The sequence below is a fragment of the Pipistrellus hanaki genome, assembly GCF_964339955.1.
Source record: "Pipistrellus hanaki genome assembly, chromosome: 4".
NCBI lineage: Eukaryota > Metazoa > Chordata > Mammalia > Chiroptera > Vespertilionidae > Pipistrellus > Pipistrellus hanaki.
Window position 1 is genome coordinate 20843547 of NC_140506.1, and position 23017 is coordinate 20866563.

At 35.6% G+C, this 23017-nt stretch overlaps 2 long non-coding RNA genes and 1 pseudogene across 3 annotated transcripts in view; 2 read left to right on the forward strand and 1 right to left on the reverse strand.

Moving 5' to 3' along the window:
* Nucleotides 1-23017, forward strand: part of LOC311621527 — a 1687340-nt gene that overhangs the window by 1420466 nt on the left and 243857 nt on the right. The window lies entirely within an intron of this gene.
* Nucleotides 1-23017, reverse strand: part of LOC311621526 — a 484022-nt gene that overhangs the window by 217147 nt on the left and 243858 nt on the right. The window lies entirely within an intron of this gene.
* On the forward strand, nucleotides 16482-17135 carry LOC311621014 (pre-mRNA-splicing factor SPF27-like; annotated as a pseudogene). The gene has a single exon. The product of its transcript is annotated as a pre-mRNA-splicing factor SPF27-like (transcript).

Here is a 23017-nt window from a genome sequence, read left to right on the forward strand (position 1 = left end):
CACTGGAGTTTTCTTGTTGCTTTCTTTTCCCCCAAAGAAGTAATTCAGTAACACCTGAAGCTGCTGAACTCAGCAGTTAACATTTCAAAGAACATCCAGGGCTAGCATATTATACATTTCTAGGTTTTATAGCCAGTTCCTAAAATATGGGGTGGGGTAGATGAAAAACAAGGAAACATAAAAAGAATAAAAAAGAGTAACATCGTGCCCCCAAAACTGCCAAGGATAGCATATCAAATTCATCTTCATAGACAGATATTTTTTTCATTCTTTTTCATTTCCACATGGGCATCGCCTCCCCACATTTATTTGAAAAGAAACACACAAACACATACACACACATGCACACATACATACACACACACACACACACACACACACACAAACAGCCATGGAAATAAGAGAATTATCATTTTTAAGGTGCATAAAGTACTACATATTTGAAAAAGGAACTTGAAATATATTTTCATAGTCCACAAAGTTTAAATTATATTCAATGTTTGCCATCTCCTTAGCCATGTATATTCTGTCCACTTTTATTTTCCATAAATAATCTTCAGCATCAAAACTTTTGAATATCTTTGATTGATTATCCAATATCATTCAGAGATAATATGCAAATTGACCCTGACACCCTCACACAAGATGGCCACCCCCATTTTGTCAAAGATGGATGGCTGGGAAGGGAAGTTATAGGCGATCAGGTCATCAAGGGAGGGCAGTTAGAGGTGACTAGACCTGCAGGGGAGCGCAGTTGGGAGAGACCAGGCCAGCAGGGGAGGGCATTTAGGGGTGACCAGACTGGCAGGAGAGGGCATAGGTCAAGCTGTCAGGGGAGTGGTTAGAGGGTGATCACCCTGGCAGACAAGCGAGCATTTGGGAGCCAGCCATCCCGAATTGTGAGGGATGTCTGACTGCCAGTTTAGGCCCAACATCCCCTGAGGGGTCCCAGATTGGAGAACATACAGGCTAGGCTCAGGGACACTCGCCTTGCGCGCATGAATTCTGTGCACTGGGCCTCTAGTTAATCTATAATTAGATGTTTATATTAAGCTCCAGCAAAATGTCTCACAATCCTTGCTGAAAGATTCTCTTTTATCATAGTCAGCCTTTGGTAATATTCATCAAATAAATAAACCAGAATTTATAGGAGTAAATAGTCTTGCCATAAATTCCTGGAGGCAAGAAAAATTCTAATTTTTTAATGTTTCTACCTAATTTACAAACTTCTGATTTGTCAACATTATGATTATGCTGTTCAATTACTTCAACTGCTGTGTTCATTACAATCATGAAACAGGAATTCTACCTTCTATGAACTGAATTGCTATAAAGTAAGCACTGTTAAAAGTAGAAGATGTGTGTCCATTCCTATCAAAAGTCTGTTTCCTCTTATGCTCTAGATACTTTTCTATTTTGTCTTCTAAGGATTTCACTTCAGCAGTTGGCTCATGAGTTTCTTCTCTTGCTGTTTATTCTATTAGCATAAAAGTCCATACTATCTTTCAACTTAAAGAAACACCTTACTTAACCCCACACTATCATTAATGGTTTATGTTTCTGCTCTCCACAGCATATTAAAATGACACAAAAGAGTTGTCTATATTGGAGCACTCTTTCTTAAGTTTCTTTCTAATTCTTCTTTGAAATGAAAAGCTGCTATTGTTTTATGTAGCCAAGATGAGAAAAGGATTGGGAAGAGTTTAGATTTGTTTGATGAGCAACCAAAATTGTCTTCCATGTGCTCTAATACATAATAAATGTTTCTGAATATTCCATGTATATTTGAAAGAAATGTTTCTTATCCTTTTAGAAAATACACATATATACATATGTATGCCTTATATATATTCAACATGCACATACATACAAACACACAAAAGCTTGTGTTTTATGTCTAGTTTTCCTAGTTTCTAATACAGACTTAAAATCTTTTAATAGATTTTTCCCAGTTCTCCTTGCTTTCTATGCACTTTTGTTTATGTATTTTGTAACTATGTAGATATAAAAGTTTATGACTGTCATATCACCATGGTGTACTGTTATTTTTGCTTATATGAAATATTTTCTTTTGCCCTATATAATTCATTCACTTTGAATTCTATTTTTTCTGATAATGAAATTTCTTCAATTCCTTTCTTTTGATTAATATTTGTTGGTAATATATTACTCTACACCTTTGAATTCAATCTTATTTTATGTACTTTAATTTCAAGTATGGCTTTTTTATAGCAAATGAATTTTGTTTGGGAATTATTGACAAATTCTAAGAAGATCTATGTAATAATAATGGAATTAAACTCATTAACATTTGTATAATTAAGGAAAGCTTATGAGTATTTCTGTCATTTTACTTTATGTATTCTTTTTTGCTTATAAAAGGAAAACATTTCCTGTTTATTTTACTCTTTATTTGATTGATCTAGTTATTTCCTGTTGTTGTTTTTGTACGTTCCTATTATTTGGAAGTTACATGTCCTTTTTCTTTTCTGCTTCTGTTAAAACTTAATGATTAATATGCAAAATTAAATATCTCAAATACATCAGAAACTACATAGCTCACTGGAACATCTAATATTTCAGTTAATTTTATATTATCATAAAACATTATTTAATTTCAGTTATAAATTTACTTGTTTCTTCACATACAATTCATTGCTTTGTCATGCCCAAATATGTCCATTTTGGATTTTATAAAATTAAAATGTATGTGAACATTTCAAGTAAAACATGTTGAAAAGGTCCAGGTGTGCTAAACTTTAGTGGTTTTAATTAGCTATATTTTACTGTATCTTATCTAACCTACCGCAACTTTTATGTGATAATCATAAAATTGCTTCAATATCTAATAATTACTAGAGAAGTTTAATAAGAGTTAAAATTTTTCTATAAAAATAGTTGAGCAACAGAAAAAAGAGTGAGCCAAATTTTTCTGATAAACCTTGGAAAATATGTAAGTCAACCATTCCACAATCCTAATTCAATCTTTGCAACAATTTACATCAATTAGTATTTTACATGGCCAGTATTCTGTATGAATTTTTTTAACGTGATGGTTAAGTATAATGTTTACACTCAGGATTTGGGAACATTAATATGATGTTGCAATCACAGTTAATTGCAATCTTATCAACAATTGTTCTTCCAGACTATCTTATATTTCACTTTTTAAAATTGCAATTATTTAAATAAATTTAAAACTGTACACTAATATCTGGCAAAGTTTCTGAGAATAAAAGTAAATTTGATTTCTACTGCTACCTTATGAAAGACTAAGCCATGTTCTATTGAGGCCTCATATAGACAAACAAGTAGACTCAAAGGGAGTTACCAACTGTCAGAGACACAAGAGCTCTGCTCAGGACTGCAGCTCTGAGTTCATATGCTCTGCTAAATTCTCGCTGCCTACGCCAGAGTAGGTTCCTTCTGAAACCCTACTTGCTACACTAACTATTCAGTCCAAGCCCCTCTGCTTAGAGACTGGAACTTCTTGGATGGAGAGGTTGTGGGTGTACAAGAATGAGTCTTTATGCCGAAACCAGTTTGGTTCAGTGGTAGAGTGTCGGTCTGCGGACTGAAAAATCCCAGGTTCGATTCCGGTCAAGGGCATGTACAGTGGTTGCGGGCACATCCCCTGTAGGGGGTGTGCAAGAGGCAGCTGGTCAATGTTTCTCTCTCATCGACGTTTCTAGCTCTCTATCTCTCTCCCTTCCTCTCTGTAAAAAAAAAAAAAAAAAAAAAAAAAATCGATAAAATATATTTTTTTAAAAAATGAATGAGTCTTTATTGAAGATGCCAGTGGACATATAACCAGGAAAAAAAAAAAAAGTTCTCATAACAGTGTCCCAATCAGGCGGCCGTACACAGGCAGGCAAATACATATCTTTCACACATAGTAGTAGCAGTTTGTGTACCCACAGTTTTCTGAGCAGCCACACGCAGCCCCCTAGACTTACTGCCTCCCATAGTAGCAGCACCTGAGCTCTCTGGCTCAGCAGCATCTCCTGTCTCCCCTGCCCAGCAGGCTAACATGGTAGCTATATCTGACCTCTCTAAGAGCTCTTAGCCTTACATCATGGCGGTACCAGCTCTCAGATCAATATCTGAGCTCTCTCTTTTTCTCTTCTAGCCCACTGGCTGGTCAGTAACTTGTATATTATTCCAGAGACAAAGAAGTCTTTGTACCAACAGTGATATCAATCATATTTTGGCTACAGAAAGGCACACATGCACAGTATACTGTGGGATTGTTGTGCGTATATCCTTGCACCTGCTTCTGGTATCTCGGCCTATGTGAAGAGAGGCCTTGGACATTCCAGCATACAAACAGCAAGGCCTTTCACACACTGAGTGGCCTTGGCTGTCCGGCGACTCTGGTATGGTTGCCACCCCAACTTATTAAATAGAGGCTATTTCTATTAATTACATGTTTATAAGAATTTGGGTAGACAGCAAGCATATTTGAGTAAGTTTCCTTACATTAGGTCACAGCCACTGTAACCTAATATGTTGAAGTTTTCCCTACCCATAGTTAGAGTGCAAGTATAGGCAGAGGCATGATTTCAGCAGTTTTGAAAAGTAACTCACCCTGAAATGACTTATTAGCTCATTAACACTTCAAGGTGGAATAGTTTTCAGATTAACTAGCTTCAGCCAGCACAGAATGGTGAAAGCATAAATGCATCTGTTCTAAAACAAAACTTCCTTTTTATTGCAAAGCTGATCCATGTTCACTTCAGAATTTTTAGAGAAGATGTAAAAATTAAAGAAAGAAATAAAAGTCATCTATAAGCTCACCACCTAAGATTACTACCCTGTTTCCCTGAAAATAAGACAGTGTCTTATATTAATTTTTGCTCCCAAAGATGCGCTAGGTTTTATTTTCAGGGGATGTCTTATTTTTCCATGAAGAAGAATACAGTACACATTTATTGTTAAAATAAAGGAAATTTATTACCTGTATACAGTACGGTAGTACTGTAGTTGTCAACACAAACCAGACAAACTGTGACTCCTACAGTATCAAGAATTTACTCATTTATTCAATGACAATCATGTCATCATCTTCTGGAACATCATCATAACAATCTAATTCCTGAATTTCCTGGTGAATTTCTTGTGACTCCATTTCTTTCAGAATCAGTGGACCAAATCTCTCATGTTTAGCTTGGGGGGGACTTATTTTCAGAGGGGGGATGCCTTATATTTCACTCAGAAGAAAACCTGTAAGTAGGTCTTATTTTCGGAGAATGTCTTATTTTTGGGGAAACACGGTACTCTTAACATTAGGGTGGAGCTGAAACTGGTTTGGCTTAGTGGATAGAGCATTGGTCTGAGGACTGAAAGGTCCCAGGTTCGATTCCAGTCATGGGCATGTACATTGATTGCGGGCACATCACTGGTGGGGGTGTGCAGGAGGCAGCTGGTTGATGTATCTCTCTCATCGATGTTTCTAGCTATCTATCCCTCTCCCTTCCTCTTTGTGAAAAATCAATAAAAAATTAAAAGAAAAACACACACACACATTAGGGTGGATATACTCACTGTCTGTTTACTTATGTGTATGTAAAAATTGAATGTTACTCCATGAAGGTGAACACATATGATTTTATTTCCAAATCATTTTTCCCATTAGAAATAATGTAAATTGAATTAATCTGTTCCAGACCCTCAAATGATTCCCTGTTTTAACCTTTCTTATATCCAGTGCATGTCTAATGTACCATTTAATCTATAAATGAACACTTATTTACTTAATTTTATAAAATCACCCCCTACTAACCTTAAACAAATTTTTCATATATCCCTGCCTCCAAAATGCCATCACCAGCTAAGTGCTTTTCCTTTATCTTTCTACCTATTTAATTACCTGAGATTCTTATGTTGTGAGCACTTTCATACCCTTAGCAATATTAGCACTCTTTATGTTTTAAAATTGTGCTAATCCTGGATTTCATCAGCAACAAAAGCATTCTCTCCTTTGTTGCCTGAGAGATGCTTTTTCTCATGCTAAGATATCAACATGAAAGGTTGTCAGGTCGAAAACTGGAATTTTGGTCAACAACCAAGATAATTTTTCTTTGAACAACTTGGTCCAGAACTGAATTTTTGGAGATGGGAGACATTCAAGAAATGAGACTTGACTGTAATTAGAAGACTATATACTTGAAATATAGTGGGCATCTACTGACTTTTGAAAAATGAATGAATGCTGATTTAGGAAAGAAGTCAGGGATGCTAGTTCTATTATTACCAATAATGCCTTATACCTGTGGAACGTCAAAGAATGTCAAAGGAGTTTTACCTGAATCAATTGAATTACACATGATAAGAATCTCACCAAGAAGACAAGATTTTTGTGCACAATTTTTAACTTATAAAGTATCTACAACTTTTAAAGTTTTTATAACTTCCCCAAGTTAGCCATCTTAATTAGAGGAAGAATCATGATCTTTCCTGCTTTTTTTTCAGACTTTAAGACTGGCTTTGATATCATTACTCATTTAAGAATATGTCATTTCTGGTTATAATGTTATGGTAACAAGTAGAGGCACGGTCCATGCACATTGAAAGGAAATTAATTAGAAGAAATATTTTAATATCACTACTCACCCTTTCTCTATAATAGAAATGTCAACCAAATTCACAGATAGAAACACATGCATGCAATTGGTACCAGCGAGAACTTGATAGATAGAAGATGATAGATAGATGGATAGATAGATAGATAGAATTGGTTAATTAGGCCTGCTTTCTAATTTAGCTAAACTTTTTACAGTCCAATGAAGCATCCCAACTTTTCTTTCAAGTAATTGTCAGCAACACAGCAGTAAATATGAACATGAAGCAGATTATTATTGTAGATCATGCAGGGAGAACAAAGGGTGAAATATTTAACTGCAGCAGTGTTTTACTATATTCTGCTCAGTAAGAAAACCTGAAGTTATTTCAATGTCCACCTGTTTGACTGCTGACAACCTGCCAAAATTATTTTTACTTCTTTCGGTCAAATCAAGTTTCTAAACTTTCTATCGATAAATCTCCATTTTCTGGCTAATGAAAAGAAAATAGGATTCTACCAAGCCTCCTATTTACCTACTTCAAGACTTCTCTGAGGATCAAATGAGATGAGGCCTGGGAAAACACTTCACAGATATTTGGTTAAAGTGTAAAATATTTCCACCTGGCTATAAAGCAAGTTGTGTTCCTGGGCTGAAGAAACTGAAAGGAGGCTAGTTGCTAGGGAGAGGAAGCCAAGCATTGCTATGTGACATCATTACCCAGTGCCTATAGCCCACCATTTCTAGGCTTGGCTGGGCTGTGGGCTGCATTTTGCACCATGGGGTCTCAGCTGCATTGGCTGGGACTTGGTGGGATGTATAATAGCTCTGGGGAGGTGGCGGGACCTGTGTCCCACTTGGGGAAAGTTGAGTGTTGCTTTGTTGACACCAGGTCCACAGTGTCATTTATTTATAAATGGCCAGTGCAGGTCACACAGCAGCTTCTGCATTGAGCGTCTGCCCCCTGATGTTCAGTGCCTGTCATAGTGACCAGGCAGAAGATCAGAGGGACCCTTAGCATATTAGCCTCTTATATATACAGATTATGTAATTGTTATACTTTGGAGATCATTGACACTCTAAATTGATGAATTTGCTTTAATACTGAAACACAGGTTGGCACAAGAAGTAATCAAAGAATGAAAGGGGGCAAGTTTTGAATGTGTCTGTTGAATATAATACACACACACACACACACACACACACACACACACACACATGTGCGCACTACTGGTACACATAGAGGCTGCATCATCAGTACTTTAAAGGGAACATGTCACCAGATAATAATTCATTACCAGATAATAATTATGTGATCAATTCTGGTGAAAGTCCACTGATTACCCTGGCATCTTCATCATCAGTTCTTTTTACCTCAATTTATCACTTCTTATCTTACACTGAAAAAGCTTTTCTCTTTGTGCAACTCAAGAACTAATCTGCTGATTCCCTATTCTTGCCAATCAAATTTATTTGAACTAATTAGCATGACAACAAATATGGTAATCTAAAGAGATGTTTGCTTTCTGCCTTTACTGGGAAACAAAGATTCTGTTGGTTAGATTACTTCAGGAAGTAGCAACATAGGTAACTCCCCTTTCTAAAGCTCCTGAAAAGCCCATGGTGGCTTCAATTATTCTCCAAATATGCATATCTCCTGAGTTAACCAGTGACAGTACAAACAACAAAAGAGTAATGGAATTTCTCATTCAAATCAGCTCTGTTATATACAACTCAGAGATGTGCTCTTCACACTAAAACAGACAGTGAATACACATTGTGTAACACAAGAGGCTTAAAAATAGAGATGTGTGGGTAGCCAAATATCTGCTGTGACAAAGATCTGATCTACTAATTATCTGCAACACATTGTGGGTCCCCTGACTGCCACCCCAATCTTTCTACAATTCACCAGAGGGTGAGTTTGGCAGGTTGTCAGCAGGCAAACAGGGAAATGAGTTGGAAAACATTAATAAAGATAGAAAACAACAGCTTTTCATGCTTTGAGCTCATCACTCAAGTATAACAAAAACTGTAAAATGAGGAACAGGGACAATTGGCTGAGGAGACAAGAAAGAAGCAAACACTTAGATGACTGTAAAGAAACATGTGTGAACCTCCTGTCAAATATATCTGTTGTAGGCTTTTTTTCTTGAAGTTATCTTATATACTTTTTTCTCTTTTAGAAATTGAACCAGTGAAGTGGGACACTCCGTAATAGTGAAACACTTCTGTTACTGTTTTAAATACAGCAAAATCTTTGTCCATTTTAACATAAAAAATAACAACATACTATTGTCTACAAAAAGAGGAGTAGGATTGTAATAGCTATAAAAATACCCAGGAAAAAATAATGAACCAGAGTATAACATGGAAAAATAGCTTTTATCTGATTAACAAGAATAATTTCATTAACAAGATGAAATTCCTAATGTTAGTTATTTCTCTTCATTTACTAAGGTGTATTTCCAGAGTTTTTACAAAATTTAAATGCGAAGCATGTGACTTCTGTGTTCAGTATATTTAAACTACATGTGAACTCAATGGAATGCCAACTGTAAGGAATCAGGACAGTTAGATATGGAGTGTGTCCAGCCTGAAAGTATACAGTCACTACGTCATAGAAAGAATAGGACAGCCCTAACCAGTTTGGCTCAGTGGATAGAGAGCATTGGCCTGTGGACTCAAGGGTCACAGGTTTGATTCTGGTTGCGGGCACATACCCAGTAGGGAGTGTGCAGGAGGCAACTGATCAATGTTTCTAACTCTCTATCCCTCTCAGTTTCTCTCTGTACAAAATTAATAAAATGTATCTTAAAAAAAAAAAAAGTACAGAACAGAGTAAAACAATGGGGTTTCAAACTTTATCTCTTCTCTTTACCAGCTATGTTACTTTGGGTGTTTTAACTTCTGGGAATATCAAACTAGTTGTTTGTAAAATAGGACTTACAGTGCCTTCTTTAGAAAGTTATTACCTAAAGTAGGTATGGATTGGAAAGTGCCTAACACAACCGAGGCACTCACTTCATAGTGTAAGTAAATTTAAGTGAAAATTGATAAAAGGGAAAAGGGAAAAAATGTATAAGTTGTACAATTATTTCTTTAAGCTTAAAAAATTAATGTGATATTAAAGTATACAATTTATTGAAATGAGACTTTATTCTCCATGTTAAAAATGAAAATAATTGATTTTAACCTGCTTATGGATTCATACAGTTAATTTAATAAAAATATTAAAATAATAATAAACTCCTTTTAATCCTGCTATACACAGTTCAAATATAATTTTATAAAGAACATGAGCTTGAAGCTTTCTAAATAGCTTATCACTAGCCTTCTTTCCTTTCCCATTCTAATAATTAACCAGAACTGTAACATTCCTATCTACTTTTAGTATTTTTACATACATGTGCTTCCACAAAAAAGGTAAACTATTTCCAGTATTAAGACCTACATTTTTTGGCTTTCAACATTCTATATTTGTGATCTTTATATATGCACATAGATCTAGTTCATTTAAAAAAAAAAACCTAAATATTATTTTGTCATTTAAATATAGTATATATTATTTCTTTATTTTGGTGGATGCTTAAGTTCCTTTAAATTTGTTGTTTTAAACAATGTTTTTAGTGAGGATCCTTGTACCTATCTCCTTGTACACCTGTGTAAGATATTATCAAGATATATACCCAGAAGTGCTATTTCTGGGAAGTTGTCAAATTTTTTAACTAATAGGTATCTTAGAGGTCTTCTGACACTATGAATTCATTTTTCTGAGGCACAATTAAGATAATAAGTGGGAAGGCTAAAAGTAAATTTCCAGCCTCATGTATCTTATGTCTGTGCTCTTGATATTGTGTCATTAATGGTCAGCCATCTATGTCTCTTTCCCTATAGTGCTGCTCATACATTAATCCGCAATATGACCCATGAAAATGACACTATAATGTCATTGGCTAGGCATTTGCATGAGGTTGCAAGGACATAGGCCTAGGAATCAGGAGACTTCAGCTGTGCTATTGGTGCTCAATAGGACACAGCACAACTTACTCAACTTTCATTTCTCTGCATCCTCCTCTGACTTTCTTCGGCCCAAAAAACTTCCCATTCAACATCTCTACTTTGCTATCTCACAGACATATCAGGTTTAGCATATCCAAATTAAACTCTTGTTCTATACTACCCCATCTGTCCTTCCCCATCCGTTTCAATCTCATTAAGAAACACCCAATAGCTCAAGACAAAAACGAGAGGAATTCTTAATGATGCATTTTCTCTAACTCCCAATATGAAATATTTTCTAAAAATTCTATATAATAAAAGCCTAATATGCAAATCAACCAAATGGTGGAACAACCAGTTGGCAGAGGGTGGATTCAACAAGTGGGCGGTGCCAGGCCAGTCAAGGTGGGTGAAAGCAGGCAGAGGGAGGAGATGACAATCTGGAAGGGATGAAGGGGGTGGGGGCAGGCAGCAACCAGTTCTAGGGGAGGGTCAATCAGGGGGCAAGGCTGGCCACTTGCAGGCCTGTGCCATCCTTGGATCAGCCAGCTGGTCATGTCCCCCAGAGTGAGGCCAAACTGTAGCTTAAGCCCACTCTCTGTGGAGAGTGGGCCTAAGGTATCAGTTGGACATCTCACAAGGGCTCCCGGTCTGCGAGAGGGCACAGGCAGAACTGAGGGCACAGGCAGAGCACCCCTCAGGTGCATGGATTTTTGTGCACCAGGCCTCTAGTTATATATATTCTGCTACCACAAGCTTGCTTATTCCAAGCCTGAATACCTGGACTGATACTGTTATTTGCTAATTATGTTTTCCACTTTCCTCTCTGTACTATTATCTACATAGTAGTTAGAAGTTTATTTTAAAATGTAAGTTGGAGCATATCACTACTTGATTTAAGCCCGTAAAAGTCTCCTCGCTGCTCTTAGAATAAAATTTTAATTCCTGGCTATGATTTACCTAATTTCATCTTAGGCAATCATTGGCTGTGCTCCTGACACACTAGACTTTTTTAAGTTCCTTACTTTACAAGTTCTCTCCTACTTCAGGGCCTTTGCACATACTCTTTCTTCTCTCCAGATCACTCTTCCCCCAACACTTCACAGGACTGGCTCATTCTCATTCTCATTTACAAAATGTAAATCCCTCAAAGAGGTCTCCATACTCCATCCAATCTAAACTAAACTCCATCCCCTTATATGTTCTCAATATCACCAATGAGCCTCCTTTACAGAACTCTATTATTTTACCATAACAAAATACCTGACTTACACAATAGAAATGTATTTTTCCACAGTACTGAAGTCTAGAAGTATGAGATCAAGGTGTCAGCTGAGCTAGATTCTTTGGAGATCTGAGATCTGAGAGGAAGAATCTGTTCCATACCTTTCTTCTAACTTGTGATGGTTTGTTAGCAATTGGTATTTCTGACTTATCAAAACATTGCCCTGATGCCTGCCTTCATCTTCACATGATGTTTTCCCTCTGCTCATATTTATATCCAGATTCCCACATTGATAAGGATACCAGTTATATTAGATTCAGGGTTCCCCCTACTCCATTTTACCCTTATCTTAAACTATCTAATTACACCTTCAACAAACCTTCATTATCTAATAACATCTTCAACAAATTAATTTCCAAATAAAATCACATTATGAGGTACTGAGGTTAGGATTTGAACATATGATTTGGGGAAGATACAATTCAATTCATAACAAGTACTTTTAAAATGTATAAATCCTATATAAGAAAGAGGTATTATGCAAATTAACCATCACACTCTCACAAGATGGCTACCTACAACCATGCTGGCTGGGGGTTAATGAGAGATGGCTAGACAACTGAACAAGCAGGCTGCATGGGACAACGAGGCCGGCAAGGAGGGATGACCAGACGACTTAGCGAGTAGGTTGCGTGGGATGACCAGGCCAGCAGGAGGGTTAGTGAAGGACAACCAGATGACTGAACAAGCAGGCTCTGTGGGGCAACCAGGACGGCAAGGGGTTAGTGAGGGATAACCACATGACTGAACAAGCAGCTGCGTGGTGCAACCAGGCAGTTGCAGGGGAGAGGGGGGCGCTTGTTGGGGATGACCAGAATGGCAGAGGGGACAGTTAGGAGCAACCAGTCTAGCATGGAGGGGGCAGGTAGGGGCAACCAGGCCAGCAAGCAGGTGAGCAATTGCTACCCAGCAGTCCAGGATTATGAGAAGGATGTTCAACTGCCGATTTAGGCCTAGGATAAGGCCTAAACCAGCAGATAGGCACTCCCCAATGAATCCCAGATTGGAGAGGGTGTAGGCTGGGCTGAGGGGACTCCTCCCATGCACAAATTTTGTGCACCGGGCATCCACCTTGTTTCCCCGAAAATAAGACATCTCCGAAAATAAGACCTACTTACATGTTTCCTTCTGAGTGAAATATAAGGCATTCCCCCAGGCTCTGTCTCAGAATGCTATTGCTAAACATGAGAGAGTTGGTCCACTGATTCTGAAATAAATGGAGTCACACGAAATTCACCAGGAAATTCAGGAATTGGATTGTTATGATGATGTTCCAGAAGATGAAGACATGATTGTCACTGAATAAATGAGTAAATTCTTGATACTGTAGGATTCACAGCTTGTCTGGTTTGTGTTGACAACTACAGTACTACTGTACCGTATAATAAATTTCCTTTATTTTCATTTAACAATAAATGATTGTTAAATCATTCTTCATGGAAAAATAAGACATCCCCTGAAAATAAGGCCTAGCGCATCTTTGGGAGCAAAATTAATATAATACACTGTCTTATTTTCAGGGAAACAGGGTAGTATATACATATTTGTTTATTTGTTTAATGATTCTAGAGAGGACAGTTTTTTTTTTTTTCTTTCTTTATTTTTTTGGTTTACGTATTTATAACCAACTCCCTCAATAGGCTTAGTACCTGATAGTCAACAAATATTTATTGTTTCGCTATGCAAGTAATCACATTATTTATAAAGTCTATTGTTGCTTTGAATTTTGTGATGTTGCTTTTGATATGTCCAATTTTATCATTATAATTTTATCCAATACCATCCTAAGGCAAATTTTTCACAATGTAAGCCATATGAAATGCAAAATAATTCAAACATAAACCCAGTTTTGTTGTACAACTTCCTAAGTAATTCAAACTAAAATATGTATGCTTTTAGAAAGGAGAAGAAAGAATCACCATAGTTCAGTTAGTAATTTTTCAACCAACTTTCAATTTACTTTAGCTCTGAAGAATGAGGTCTAAGAATAATATAAAATATAACCCTACTACATTGTATGCTGGACAGAGAAACTTGAAAAATATTCACCTCTATAGTTTAAAACAGCATTTTTCAACCGCTGTTCTGCGGCACACTAGTGTGCCGTGAGATGTTGCCTGGTGTGCCGTAGGTGCAGACAAGACAAGAATTTTATAATTTTTCTCTATTTTGTTTACTTAATATTTCATAATAAAGTAATTATAAAATACTTTCTTTCTGTTTATTTGATTCCTATCCAAGAGAATTACTTTATATATAGTCAATATAGGCACAGAGTTAAATTTTTTAACATTTTCTAATGGTGGTGTGCCTCGTGATTTTTTTCATGAAACAAGTGTGCCTTTGCCCAAAAAAGGTTGAAAAACACTGGTTTAAAATATGACTGCCTTACTAATATACTGTACTATCAGCGGAATAACTGTCTTTCCTTCTTTATATGCCCATCCCACTCCACCATCAGTGAGTGCCCTGAATCCTGTTAGAGCCTACTTTCTGAATAAATTTAATCCTACATTTATTCTATTTTTCCCTCCGTCTTCTCTTACTTGCCCTTTTTACCAGTTCATCTCCTATGCTGTCAAAAAAAGCATGAGTCTCCCGTTTTTAAAAAGGCTTGTTTTAAAACTTCAAATCTATTATTGGATCTGGTCACTCAACCCAACCTCCTTGATATTTCCCTTCAGCCGCTTTAGATCACTCCTGTCACTTCTGTGAGATGAATCTTCCAAAATGCCATTTTCATTATTCCACTTCCCTGATTTAAAACTACATTGGTACCATATCACTCATTGGATCAAGTTTAAGATTCTAAGTCTCCATTAATTAGCCTTAGATTGCTCATCCTTTTTTTTTTCCCCCCTAACTTCCACTGTGATTTCTCAAACAGAAGCCATCTGCTTTATTCTCCCAACAACTCTTGTCAATTTCAACTCTCTTACTTTATTTATGTTCCTTTTCCAAATGAGAAAGACCTGCCTACTTCTTCTTGAAAAAATCCGGTCATTAAGTTCCCAGCTAAGGGAAGTTCTCAAGAAGCTGGCTCTTCTCGTCCCTATAATCTTCTCTGTCTAAACAACCATAGCAACTCTAGTTAGGAAGCAACATGAGAAAATATACATTTTTAGCTAGATGAGTGAAAATTAAACTTCTGGTTCATCTGTGCTTTTTGGCATTCTTCAAAACTCAGAAAATAGATAACTATCTTCAGCTCCATTCACAATTCAGCCTGGACTACATGGAATCAGTTACGGTAAATCTTTAAACAACACTGAGTTCATGTCATGCATAAACTATTCTCTTCACATTTTTAATTGTTCTATACTCTTACCATTTGAATACCTAACTACTTTCTTCACACCAGCTTTTATGTATAAATCAGGTATAAATGCAAGATTTCAAAAGAAATACACTACTTTTATAATAAACCCAGGGGTCTATAACCCTTAGCAGAAAGCCTTTGAAAACACATCAGTAGAAATTAAAGAGATTGGCCGGGACCGGTTTGGCTCAGTGGATAGAGCGTCGGCCTGCGGACTGAAAGGTCCCAGGTTCGATTCCGATCAGGGGCATGTACCTTGGTTGCAGGCACATCCCCAGTAGGGGGTGTGCAGGAGGCAGCTGATTGATGATTCTCTTTCATCGATGTTTCTAACTCTCTATCCCTCTCTCTTCCTCTCTGTGAAAAATCAATAAAATATATTTTAAAAAAAAGAAATTAAAGAAATTGTAAAGTTATAGAAAGTGCATGGGAAAATATTGAATTTTCTCTCATCTGAGACAAAGTTTTCTCTGACTTTTAAAAAATGTACCTCGCTACTCTATTTTTTAACAATATATAATGACAGTGAGGGATTATCATGCTCCTGCCCCATGAGTCTTTACCTTCAAACTTACAGTGTAATATTGATGTAAGAAAAAATTAGAAGCAGAAATAAAAAAGAATTATTAATAGACTACAATATAATGCTAATTTATAATTAATTTTCTAAAAAATGCAAGAACAATCTTACCCATAGAGAGAACATATGTAAAATGGAAATACATTAAATGGAGACATGTCTTCAACAATATTAATTTCATTACATGCTTTGTAACAACTGCAAGAACTGTAAAATTTTACAATTTAATCTACTGTTCCAGTCTGTTTTCCATAATAGACTCTAAAGTCTTTGAAGTTAGTGGCCATGCCTGTGTTATTTTCTATTGTACCCTACCACAGACACCCAGACTGCCAATACTGTAGTCACTAGCCACAGGTGGCTATTATACACTTGAAATGTAGCTTGTCCAAACTGAATTACACTCATCCAAACTGAATTACATTAATTCAGTTTGGACAAGCTACATTTCAAGTGTATAATAGCCACCTGTGGCTAGTGACCACATAAACTACGCACTGAATTTTGGAGGCTTAGTAAAAAATAAATAAAAAATAAAATAAGTAAATAAATAAATGCAGTCTCAAATTTCATGTTTAAATAATAATATTATACCTATAATGTGTCAAATAAAATTCACCTGTATCTTTTTTACGTTAGTTAGTGTGAAAACTACAAAATTTTAAATTGCACTGGCAGGTATCATAATATGGGCCTGAGCCAGTGCAGATTCAGAAGAGTCAGGTGAACTTCAGAATGGAGCCATGGCTGGTGGCTGCAGAGGATGTGGATGTGCTGCCTATTCTGACCAATGTTATAAGGTGCCTGGTGTGCAGCTGCTGTGCATTGGAGGAGGAAATGCACAGATACGGACCTACTAAAAATTACTTGAGCAAACTAACAGCCAGAGATTATTCTGCTTTAGAAAACAACATATTAGAATTGAATTTGAAAGACTGGCTGCTTGACATCTAAGTGAATTGCTCAGTATGAAATGATATGAATTTCAGGCCCTTCGTCAGGTCACAAAATTGACATTCGTGCATGGCAAGAATGTGTGAACAATTCTATGGCCCCGTTAAAGCATCAAGCGGTTCGGATTGAGAAACTGGAACTAATATCACAGCGTGGATGCAATGCCTGCAAAGTGTATAATGAAAATCACGTTCATATGATAGGACATGCACAGAAAGAGCTCCAAAAGTTGAGACATATTCAAGATTTAAACTGGCAGTGAAATAACTTACAACTCACAGTTGGATGGGAATGAAGAGAAATGGAGTCAAATTGGGTATCCTTGGTCAGTAAGAATCGTGAGTTTGGAAAGACTATTGTGCAATTAGAAGATTAAGTCTTTCAAATGAAGCAGCAATATGGAGATGCCAAGAAAACATCAGACAAGACTTCTGAAAAGATGAATTAATTCTGTGGCAGAAGGAAGGTGAATTGAGCTTTCTCAGAAGATTAGGCACTTGAACTATGAAGGACAACAGGATCTCCCAGAAATCACCAGTAGTTAAGTGTTTAGAAACCATAGAAAGTGGATTGTTGTATTTTATTTGTACATTAGAAAAATAAAAGTAAAAATTCATCATGGTGCTGAAACCAGGTTGGCTCAGTGGACAGAGCATTGGCATGTGGACTGAAGGGTCCCGGGTTCAATTCCGGTCAAGGACATGTATCTTGGTTACGGGCACATCCCAGGTAGGGGGTGTGCAAGAGTCAGCTGATCGATGATTCTCTCTCATCGATGTTTCTAACTCTCTATACCTCTCCCTTCCTCTCTAAAAAATCAATAAAATATACATTTTTTTTTAAATTCATCATGGCGATAAAAAATAAAATAGAATAAAAATGTACATGAGACTTGCTTTGTATTTCTATTAAACAATACTGATCTAGATCATGGTTAATAATTTATTTCAATAAACTCCCTCATGTAAATAAGTGAACATAGTCCAAAATATGTTAAAATAGCTGGGTTTGACACAATTAGTTATTGTCAGCTTATAATGTTAGCTATTTAAAGCCATATTTTTTTAAAGTCCAGAAAATTTTTAGAGAAGTAATGTTCTCTTCTACACTCAACAAAGATAATCCCTCTCCCCAATATCTTACTATCATTCACATTATTTATACAATGTAGCACAAATAAACTAGTTTTTCCATGGGCTGTCTACATGACAGGTAGAAACACACCATTTGAAATATCCAATTTTTCTCATAAATCAAATGACATATTTCATATTTCATTTAAAACTATATTACTCTTCCCTTTGAAATGACTATTTTGACATTGTTAATATTTTTTCTTTCTACTATCATAATTACAGAAACTATTTTACCAATGTGCTCTGAAATAAAGTTATATGACAATATACCCCCAGCGAGGATGCCCTGCCTTCACTCTGTTTCACAGATGTCTTGCTCACTGACACACAAGTTCTAAAACCAAGAACAAGACTACGCATGTAAGTTAGTATTTACAAGCAAGACCAAACCTCTCTTGAGTTAACTATAAAAACTTAATAAGGTTTTGGAATGTCCAGTTGAAATAAAATTAAGAATCACAATTGAGCATGTTTTGGAGAGCACCATATTACCATCTGCTTCTCCTCTACCTGCAACATCTGTGGTCAATAAAATTGAGATATTAATTTTAATGACAAGAAATGATCATGAATCCTGACAGAATGCAAAAGCAAGATGAGCTTTTCAAAAGCATAAGGAAATGCAGGACTTTTAACTAGCATGTTTTTCCTTCTGGAAATTTTTAGAACTGGCCTGTGAAATCCAGCCCGGCCCTCTTCTTTTACCAAAGAACCTGCAGATGCTGTGAGATGTAAAGTGACTGTCATTCAGAGCCAGATCACAGTGGTCCTCATCCAGTTCTCTTCCCATTTACACCACATGGTCCTTCCTTTACTCCGAATTAATTTCATAAGACACACCCACATTGACTGACTGAACTGGATTTTAGCCAGTCATCAAAATTGCTTAAACGTGGCATATAAGAGAAATAATCAGTAGGATGGAGCAAAATTGCTTACATTCAATGAGAATAGTAAAATAAATTAAGACAGCTAGAGTTATTAATGAATCACTTTTTTTAACATGACAATTGCCAAGGATAATTTTTATATTGTGTGTTTGCATTATTCCTTCTGTATTTGTAAAAACTAAAATCCTGTGAAAAAGAGTCAACCCAAATCTTTATACGTTTCCTCTTCTAAATGCTTATAATCATTATGTCTATCAACTGTATGCTACATGGCTATCTTATATGATTTTTAGTAATCCAAACATTCACCTTTAACTAGATCATGATGACAAGTGTTTTGAGAACAGTGATTATGCTTTATAAATCGTTATGTCCTAATAGATTCTCATCAGAGGTCTAATACTCAGTGGAATGCATTCTACATATTAAGGCACTCAATAGATGCAAATTGATTGGCTGTTATGAGTTGTCTCCCTTCACTGAGTTTTTGAGAGGGAGATTAATATGTTCCAGATGTCGAAGGAAAGATGAGTGTTGAAGGTTTTAGCAACTGGCAATACTTATTGTTAACTATGTATTACAGGGAGCCTTGACCAAATACAGAAGTAAGGGGGCAGGTGATACAGGTCTCCACACCTGGATTCTATAATGTTTATACTCTGTGGCCTGACATCTCTGCACTATTTTGGAGAATCATAGGTCATAGCACTTTACAGACAATGTCATATGTACCTTTATAGTACCCTCTGATTGTTGAGAAGGGGCTAATGCTTAGCCATTTCCCTTTATTGCCACGGGGAGAAATATAAGCAAAGAGAGTCTGAATCATTTATACAGGGCTGCACCATAAGGCAATGAAAGAGGCAGGTGCGGGTCTCAGATGGTTGTCTAAGTCTAAATTCCATGCTCTGTCTGCTAGATAACCCTGCGTTCCCTCTCAATAGAATATTTCCCTAGATAGTTCTTGAAACATTTATAGCAGAAGCCTGCAGAGTGACTGTTCTAGAAGTTTGTGGAAAACTTCCAAGCATCTAAAAATGTAAGAAACGACCACATTTCACTTTGGGTATTCACATTTGAGAAGCGATGTGTGTGTTTTTTCCTCCCCTCAAATATTCAAAAGTTTGATCTAAGGCAAAAGTTTTACTATTCCTCCCTTAACCGAAGGAATGAAAAAACATCCATGAATTTTCATCAGTTTGCTGTAGGCAGAAATTTGCCAGTTTGCAGGAAAATGGCTTAAACATCAAGCCGAGATGAAATACTTGAACTTCTTGTGTGAACCTATGAAAGTAATATTTTTTTTTATCAGATGATATGAAGGTTTGCACAACCCTACATTACTTTCGCATAAAAATGACTTTTTTTTGTCTAAAACGTCACAAAACTGGATTCTTCAGAACACACTTATATAAAGATTTTCATCCCTTATTTTAGCATATGTCATCATTTCCCTCTCAATTTTTATTTCCATACTTAATAGAAATTCCTGTAACTAACTTCCTTTAACCTCCAATGTGAAGTACATTTATGGGAGGAGTGAAAAACGCGTTAAAACGGAGAACTTTTTCTTTCTCAGGGTATCGAACACTTCATATTAGTATGGGAAAGGTATTTCTAAGCACTAAAAAAAGAAAATATCAGAAAAATAAAACTATATTTTAATAATTTTTGAAACTTATAAATTTAAGAGAAAATTACATTTAATGATAAAATACAAACCAAGAAAAATATTGGTAACATATAGAGCAGATGTAGTGCTAATAACCTCAATATAAAATTAGTTCTAATAAATCAATATTCCACAAATATATTTCCATGAAATATTCCAAAAGAGAGTTTGCAGAAAATATGAGCAGTTAATTCACATATAAAGTACATTTTTTGCACTAAACAAAAAAAATAGTAGTTTAAAAGCCTACTTTATATGCAAAATTAGTAGTAACTTAAATAAAAAAGAATAGGGAGTTTATAAAATAACTTTGACACAGGCATACCAGAAAACAACATGTAATAGTAATATTTAATATGCATCCAAAATCAAAAAGTACTTATATTTTAATTTGGGGAAAAATAAAAGCTTTAAAAAGAGTACTGCATAACACCTCTGTTTTTTAAAAAAAATGTAGCAAAATATAAATCTGGAAATATGTAAGCCAAATATACCATTTTTAAAATTCTGGATTCTAGAATTCTGACTAATTCATTCTTACATTATTCTTACATTATATTATTCTATAATTTCTAAATTTTCTAAGAAAAATAAGAAAAAAATCAGAAAAAAGTGTTATTTGAAATATAGTCCAAAGTGATTAGAACATCTATGATTTAAAAAATTAATTTTAAAGAAAAGATAATGTTGTTATACTAATTCCAAATTATATAGCTAGTTATAATAAAAATATTAAGGTAAACCTTCTTGTTCTAAAGACAGTGCTCTTTACAGATTTATGTGAACCACAAAGTAGCTTACCACTATAAGTAGTGATTTAATTTTAAAATGTCCTTCATTTATCAGAAATAGTACAGTCATAGGGAAAAACACATAATTTTAAATGTTTGATTATCTTTAAAAAAGATAATCAGTTTTCTCTAATAAAATAAAAAGCAATTGGTCAATTTTATAAATTTCTGTATAAAGATAAAAATACAAAATAAATATGAATGAGCTTTGTAAACTGAAAAATTGGTGCACACTTATTTTATTAATTATATTAAGATATTTAGGTATAATATTTTCTTCTTTTGTTACCTAGGATCTCAAATAGTTAATAACTTTCTATTAATGCAATGTCCTAAACTTTGCAGACATGCTGTATACTTTCTGGGTGGAAGGTACCCTTTAAAAACTGAGTGAGTGACTCTCCTTAGGAAAGATCAATCAGACTGTCAAACCGCAGAGGGAAGGTACCGGAGTGTGGGAGTAAGGGGGAGAGATCAACCAAAGAACTTGTATACATGCATATAAGCCTAACTAGTGGTCACGGTCAACAGAGGGATGGGGGCATGCATGGGGAGGGGTTTGAGATGGGAATGGGGGGGATGAGGACAAATGTGTAATACCTTAATCAATAAAGAAATTAAAAATAAAAATAAATAAATAAATAAATAAATAAATAAATAAATAAATTCTCCACTTTTAAAATTAAAAGGAATAAATTCCTGGCCTTAAAAAAAATGCTATACTTGGCATTCTTGATGGACTAGATAGATAGATAGATAGATAGATGATAGATAGATAGATAGTAATAGGTGGATATGACCCAGATTCATTTATACATATAGGTATAAACATGCTTGTGCACATTCTCTGTCAACATATATACTTTTAAAAGTTTGAAAAGTAGGTTGAAGGTAATTTAAAAGAGAATATTTCATCGCTTACCAAAAAAGTGATAGCTCCCACAGAAAGATATGGTTGTCCATTTGCTTGAACCATCAAAAGTTTAGGTGATACCAGAAATCTGTGTCTGACCTTTTGATGACATTCCTGAAAATTGTTCATTTCCCACACTTACTGAGGATCGGAACTATTCACAGACCTGCTGAGAAGCCACTAGTGGTGTGAGCAAAATGGTTGGCCTGGTTTAGGAATCACTGGCATTAGATTGGCCACGCTCCCCTGGAGGAGTGATCAGAACATGACCTGACTCTAAGGCCACAAAAGGGAGGTGCAGAATGAGCACTGGGGTAAAGCACAAATGATGGTAGCAATTATACCCTCAGAGATGAAGAGATTGAAAGAAGCAGTGTCATTTGTCAAAAATGTCCATCATGGTCATTAATGCTAAGAAATTCTAAGGAAATTAAGAAAATCGAAATATCTCCCACAGAGGCACATAACTTTAGCAACAGGAATACATTTATGCTTCTTTGTTATTCTATAAAATCCTGTTAGCAAAAGATATCAATATTTGTTTGAAAATAGAAAAAAAAGCCATATTTGACAGAAGCACATTTGAATTCTATCCAGAATGTATTTTTGTTGTCAATGGAATAACAGAACTTGGCCTTCCTCCTATTCTAGAAAAGCATATCCATATTCATATGTGTACGTGTTTGTGTCAAAAGCAAAATGTAAAGTGTAACTTTTACATGTATTCCTTCTTCTTTTCTAACTCATCATTTTCCCCCTGACAGATAGGTATAAAGACACATAGGAAAAACCTAGATGGTTATGATAGCTGTATTGATGCTTTGAAGTACGTTTTTGAGAGACAGAGGGAAAAGTCTTTATAACATGTCCTTTTACAAATATGCTTACATATGATATTGAACCATGAAAATGTAC